Source organism: Rhopalosiphum maidis, chromosome 1 (genome assembly GCF_003676215.2).
Source record: "Rhopalosiphum maidis isolate BTI-1 chromosome 1, ASM367621v3, whole genome shotgun sequence".
Lineage (NCBI taxonomy): Eukaryota > Metazoa > Arthropoda > Insecta > Hemiptera > Aphididae > Rhopalosiphum > Rhopalosiphum maidis.
The window spans coordinates 27,515,343-27,522,138 of record NC_040877.1 but is presented as its reverse complement, the minus strand read 5'-3'; positions in this window follow the sequence as shown (position 1 = coordinate 27,522,138).

Below are 6,796 nucleotides of genomic sequence, written 5' to 3'. Positions count from 1 at the left end.
AAAAAATAGGTCTCACGATTTAAAAATTTGTTGTACCCCCTCAGCCACCAAATCCAAATTTAACATTAACGATTATCATTGAGTATTTTAGTCAGTGCTGTAAAAACTGGGTGTGTAGAGTGTGCACCACACACGTGGGGCCATAGGCCTCATATTATATTGCAGGGCCTTAAAAATGTGTATAACATGGCCACACGAAGTCTCGAGATTTGGGTTTGTACATAGACCTCAAGTAGTCTAGTTACGGCCCTGATTATAATACAATATGTTACTTTTATTTCACGTACCAACATCTAATAATATAGTAATATAAAATATCTATTATATCTATTTATTTAAATATATATTTTTAAATTACTTTGCTGGTTATGTGTAATATATTAATAATATTGTATATTTATAAGTTTTATTGTTTTGATATTATTTTTTTTGTCTAAGTAAATTTGTCAAAAATTAAAAGTATAAATTTATCTTTGTACATACTGTAATACTTACGCCTGTGTACCACGGTATTCGATGTAAGTTATATACATATTATTGCATTATGCAGTGTCTAATATATACCAATATACAGTGAAACTTCCATTTTGCGAAATTTTTTATTTAACAAAATATTTTTAAGTACTATGAACTTCATTATTAATGAATACATAATTCTATTTAACGAATTTTATACTACGAATTTTTGGTTGCTTATTTGACTTTGTTATAATATGGAAGTTTTACTGTATTATAATATATTAAATTGATCGCGATAACTCGAAACATGACTCTACAAAATCAATATAATCTATAAATTCGCACACGCGAAAGAAACGGACGAAAATTCAAATGTATTTTGTCTATTTACTATTACCTATATGGCTATATAATATAATATTATATGCCAATATATTATTATCGTACATAAATGAGACAATAGACGTGTCACGGAAGTCGACGTTTTTTATACAGGCGTGATTCGACGCGGTTAAGCAGTTTTCATATACACACACATACCATACCGGTAAATCGTATACTTTTATATGTACGCATATATTTACATACATAACAAATTATTATCGTGAATAATATTATAATAATACGCCTTACATATAAGCGCACTTGAACGGTATATGTACCTATATTATATAGAGATGCGCGTCGGTCACGTCCCTACGTCGCGAGATTCGTATTATACGGTACACAAGCATAATATGATTTTATATTATAAATAATGATGCGTAGGTAAATTGTGTAGTTGAGTAGTCGTCCTGCGATGTCCACTGATCATCATCGTGTGATCTATTACTAGAATATCGTCGGAAGAATTATTTTTTGTACCTGTAGCCTATATTGATGCGTATTATATCATAACGATATGCAGAATACACCGGAAGCGGTGAGTCGCGATTTTTTTCCTTGCCGAGTGTGCAAATATACATACGATAATAATAATATGATATAGGTTTATTTTTCAACAATTTCAGGCGATCATTTAATATTTGTTTATATCTACACTCTAAAGTATGTAAATAAATTAATATTGTTTATCTATTTTAGTATTGTATACCTGTGTACAGCATAATATTATGATCGTCGGTTTCCAGGAAAATAACAATCTACGTGTGAACATTTCCATTGTGGCACATATAAAACGTACGTTTTCCCAGCCGGGAAGGGGGAAGAGGCACCCAATTATTAGTATTTTTTCACGCAAATATATTTAGTATGAAGTTTGTAAGGAATTCGAAAATGAGTGTGAGGGGCTAGAGTAGAAACGTTTTTTCAGCACTCTTAAAAATAAAAATATTTGTACAGGTTTTTTATTCAAATATTTAGTACATTATTTATACGAACTTGTACGATCACTCGCGAAATTCTTTCAGTCCGAAAAAAAAAGTTTTTTTAAACATTGTTGGACCTAGGTTAACGTACGTATAAGTTGTAATGTATCGTGTATGTATTAATGTATTAAAATATATTATATGTACCATTGCATGGGAACATCCCGGATTATAATCGTCGCGATTTACACCCCGCGCCGCATACCCACGGTGCTGCAGCAGAAGAATATTCTATTCCTCGTTCAAAAGAATTCGGATTTATCACGCAATTTTTCTCCTTCGGCTGCTGCACGCTGTTCCGCGCGCGTCCTCACTACTGACCGGCGTCTATTTTTAGCGATTGTTATTAACGGGCGATTTGCACAAGTGGTATAGTGCTGCTGCAACGAAAACTATACATATTATATAAATACACACACGAACACACACCAATGTGCATCATATATATGGTATAAATAAAATCGCGATACCGTCTTCGCGCGGTCGTCCGATGGTCCGCGGGGGTGGCGGCGGTGGTAGTGGTTGCGGGGCGAGGGAAGGGTGTATATAATACGAGATCGCGAAGAGGAGATCGAGATAGACGATATGAACGGTAAGGACATGTGGTGAGGAGAAGTAGAGAAAAATGATCGCAATAACTTACCGTATACGCGCGCGTGCTGCGGACGCTGAGAGGAGAAGAAATGTTTGAAATTCCCGCGTGTACTCGGGTCCGTTACCCCGGACATCGTATTGTGTATATATATATACGCACACATATTCTATGCGTATATTGTACAAGGATATAGGCATCTACAGTGTACGTAGACGGAGTCGTTTACACGTCGGCCGTTGTCGGTGGAGAAGAAGAAAAAAAATTGCAATTATATAAGTACCGGGGGCCGTATACATGTATATAAGACGCCTTGCAGACGCGGACGCGATTGTTATCATCGACGTTTGTCGCCTCTATAGGTATTTGTTTTTTTTATTTTTTTGTGCACATGGGTATCTGTTTGCCCGGCCGTAAATCGACGCAACAGCATCACGCGCGCCACCGCGAGTGCTGCAGCAAATCCTCCGTAGCCGTGCAGTGAAACGACAATCAGGACCCGTAAGTCCGTGGTGCACGGTAGTACTCTGCACCAAAACATCAGCTGAATAATGCAATACATGTACGTTTATATGTTGCAAAGATGTTACCAAAAAAAACACATATTTTATGTCAACTGAATTTTATTCATACAATAACGAAGTTTTTATCGTTCTTAAATATTTGTCTGATAATATAATAATGCCTGTTTTGATTTTGATTTTTTACACACTAAATACTAATATATAGTACCTAAGAGCTAATTATTATAAAAAGCGATCAATATGGTTTAATCATCGAGATTTATTATTTATCTACTACATGGATAGTTTGTAATTAAATTTGTAATCTTGGTCATTTTGGTCCGCTCAAACTGTGATGTATTGATAAACATAGTTAGATAAAATTGATAATTAATATGTACCTAATGTATTACAAATCAGATTTAAGCTGTTTAACCCAAGAATACACAATACACAGAAAGTAGGTTAGGGACTTAAGGTATTATTGTATTATACATTATAATATACTTGATTTACGACTTACATAATTAAATAATATAAATTATAATAACTCAACCATAAAAAAAAAATCTTGTGTATATTTTACATCAACTGGAAATTTAAGAATATTTTATGGGTTTTGTAGAGCATATTAGCATCATATTTTAAACTGTACAATTATTGAAATTATAATTTATATTTATTAATTTATTAATATAATATTTATATTATAAATATAATTAAGTATAATAACTATAATATTTAAAATATATTTATTTTATTAATATTATTTATGTAGATACATATCCGATACTCAAGCGTACATTCGTATCGACTTAAACGATCACTAGAATATAATAAAAATAATATAATGCAGGTAAAGGATTGAAAAAAATCTTTTCAAAACGATTCTCACATGGCGGTGTATAGTTAGTGACCAGTGCTGCAGGGGTGGTATATTTTCAATGCAGGAACGTTTCCTGGAAGAGCACTCTCTCGCCGACTATTATTATAATATAATAGAACATTATTATCGTCTCATTTAATATCGCTAGACATCAATTTTTATATTTTAGTTATCGATTGTACCTGGCTTGTGGCGACATACATATACCTTAATAGCGCCGCCACACATCGTGTAGGTAGATAAAACTATATTTACTGTTATTGTGTTCTGATTTCGATCGTACACAAAAAGGGATGCATTTTCAACTAGAATAATCTGGAATCGTTCATCACACGTCTCAAACCGTATTTCTGCGAAAGACGCCATAAAATTAGAATTGCCGACACCGATCGCCGCTGCAGCTAAGCATATACACATAGAGAGAAAAAATAACCGATATAATAAGTAGGAAGTACCTAATTTGTATTATATTATATTGATTGATGGCATATATCATTATCATTATTATACCTTCTTTTGTACGAAATGTACTTATCCGGTGAATTCACATTAGTCGCAAATATGAGATAATTTAAAATATAATAGCGAAGAATAGTATAAAAGAAGGGTTAATGGGATTAGGAAGTTTATTAAGTAGGGAATGCTTGCCCAATTTTGTTCTTCTTCAAAAATAAAATAAATGAAAAAATAATTTTATCGACGCGTCGCTCGTTTTTATATAACATATTATTATCGTTACAAACTTTATTATATAGTACGTTTTTATATATGTATAATAAGTTTTAAAATGAAGTCTCTTTATACGGAGGTTGTGAGTTTATTACTTACAATTAATTCAATATTTTTTTTTGTATATGATGTAACTATGTATTATAGTACTGGTAAGTACCCGTATATATAACTTTTGCCAATAGTTACCTACTATATATTATTGCCATATGAAATATGACTTCAATGCGAACACAATATTATGTTATTGTAATATTGTGTGTTATTAATTGTATTTTTTTCAATTCGAAATTCGAATAGTTGGTGCATAAATTTATCACGCGTCGAGGCGGATTCGGAATAATATAATTGAAACGTTCTTAATGTCGTACAGTCAGAGGAATTTATCATTTTCGTATGTTTGTTTTGAGTTGTTGATTATGCTATATAATAAATTATAATATAATACGAGTATATACAGAACATAGATGAATAAACTAACGACAATTATATTATCTAATAACTATGTTTATATTAAATATATGATTTTACTGGTGAAATAAATCATTTTTTTTTAGTTTAATCTTATATTTTGAAATCAGGTTTTATCAGACACTCAGACCAGCTAGCCCTAACGTTTTAGAGAGCAGTTTAAACACTTTAAAAAGAACAATATAAAAAATGTATACATATATAATTATAATTTAAATACATAACATATGTTATGTAAAAGACGCGTATATGATATATAACGATTAATATTATTTTAAAATTATTTTATTAATTTATAAGGAAACAAAAAGTAGGTACCTATAATAATATGTAGTAGGTATCTATTACTCGTACATTACTACATAGATTTTGTTCCCCGTGGCTCCGGGCCTGTTTCTACACAATCAATTATAATTTGAACAAATTGTTTATTTTAATTTCGTTTTAAATAATGATTTATGTTTCATAATAGAATATAATGGTCACATAATTAAATAACCATAGGGAAAACTTACATTTTGCTATAATAATAGTGATATATACGTATTTATAATTTTATGAATATTTTATTGATGATATAGGTAACTAAATTGAAATGGCAAAAAATCAAGAAATTATGTTTATTTTATTTCACAATAATATAATATAGATACCAATCTTTTTTTGGAAAATATTTGTTTAATTGACATATTTTACTGCACCTATTAATAAGTAATAACTATTTACTATTTAGTATTTTATGCAACCTATATGGCTATAATTTTATGGCTTGAAGATATTATTTTATTTTATTTATAAGCTAAAATTTAATATATATATATATAGCGTTACATTTTTTTTACTCAATTTTTGTGAATGATAAGAATTATTCAATTTTATAATATGTACATTCGTTTAAAGTAATTGTAAGTTGTTAGACTATATTTTTGGAAAAAAATAGTATTATAATATACAACATAGGTAATACAAATAGTATGAACATTTAACTAAATTATTATTTGAAAACATCACAAAAATTAACTAAGAACATGTGTGTGGCATGTATTTGTAACTTGATCAAAATTATATAATATAATATGGAAATATATTGATATATTAATATATCGTTATATTATAACATATTTAATTTTCATAATATAGACTATTTCAAAAGAGACTTCAAAATTACAATAGTAATCGAATAGAAGAAGAATTTTAGTTGTGTATCTCTAACACGTTTAACACATTATAAACAAATTATACACTTTAAAAACGAAAACCTAGTAATAAAATGTATTCTTACGAATAAATTTTCGCGTTGTGTTGTCATCGTTGAAAAAAAATTTATGGTAGTACTGAACAAAACAAAAAGGTCAAATGATTTACCAAATTTTAAGTACAAAATTAATGGTTTCTCGTAAAGGGTTTTATAATTCGCCGATACCGCGGGGATGGTTTAATATTATTTAGTATAAAGTATAATATATAATATCACTGCAATATTTCATAGTCTACAGATTTTTTATTTTTTATGTGTCTGTGGATTTATTAAAAGGACGCGTACCGGCGTACCTATTCGAGTATAATATATACCACTACATTATAACGCGTTTTGATGTTTACGCGTTATTCGTGTACAACGAAAATTTATTCGAAAAAGAGTGTACGATTGTGTATACATAATATACATATTATTATACGTACCTACATAATAAATGTAATATGTACATATATACACATAGGACGTGTGATCCGCAAACCGAGGATTTAACAGTTTGTACGGCTTGGATGTCACCGATGTATATATACA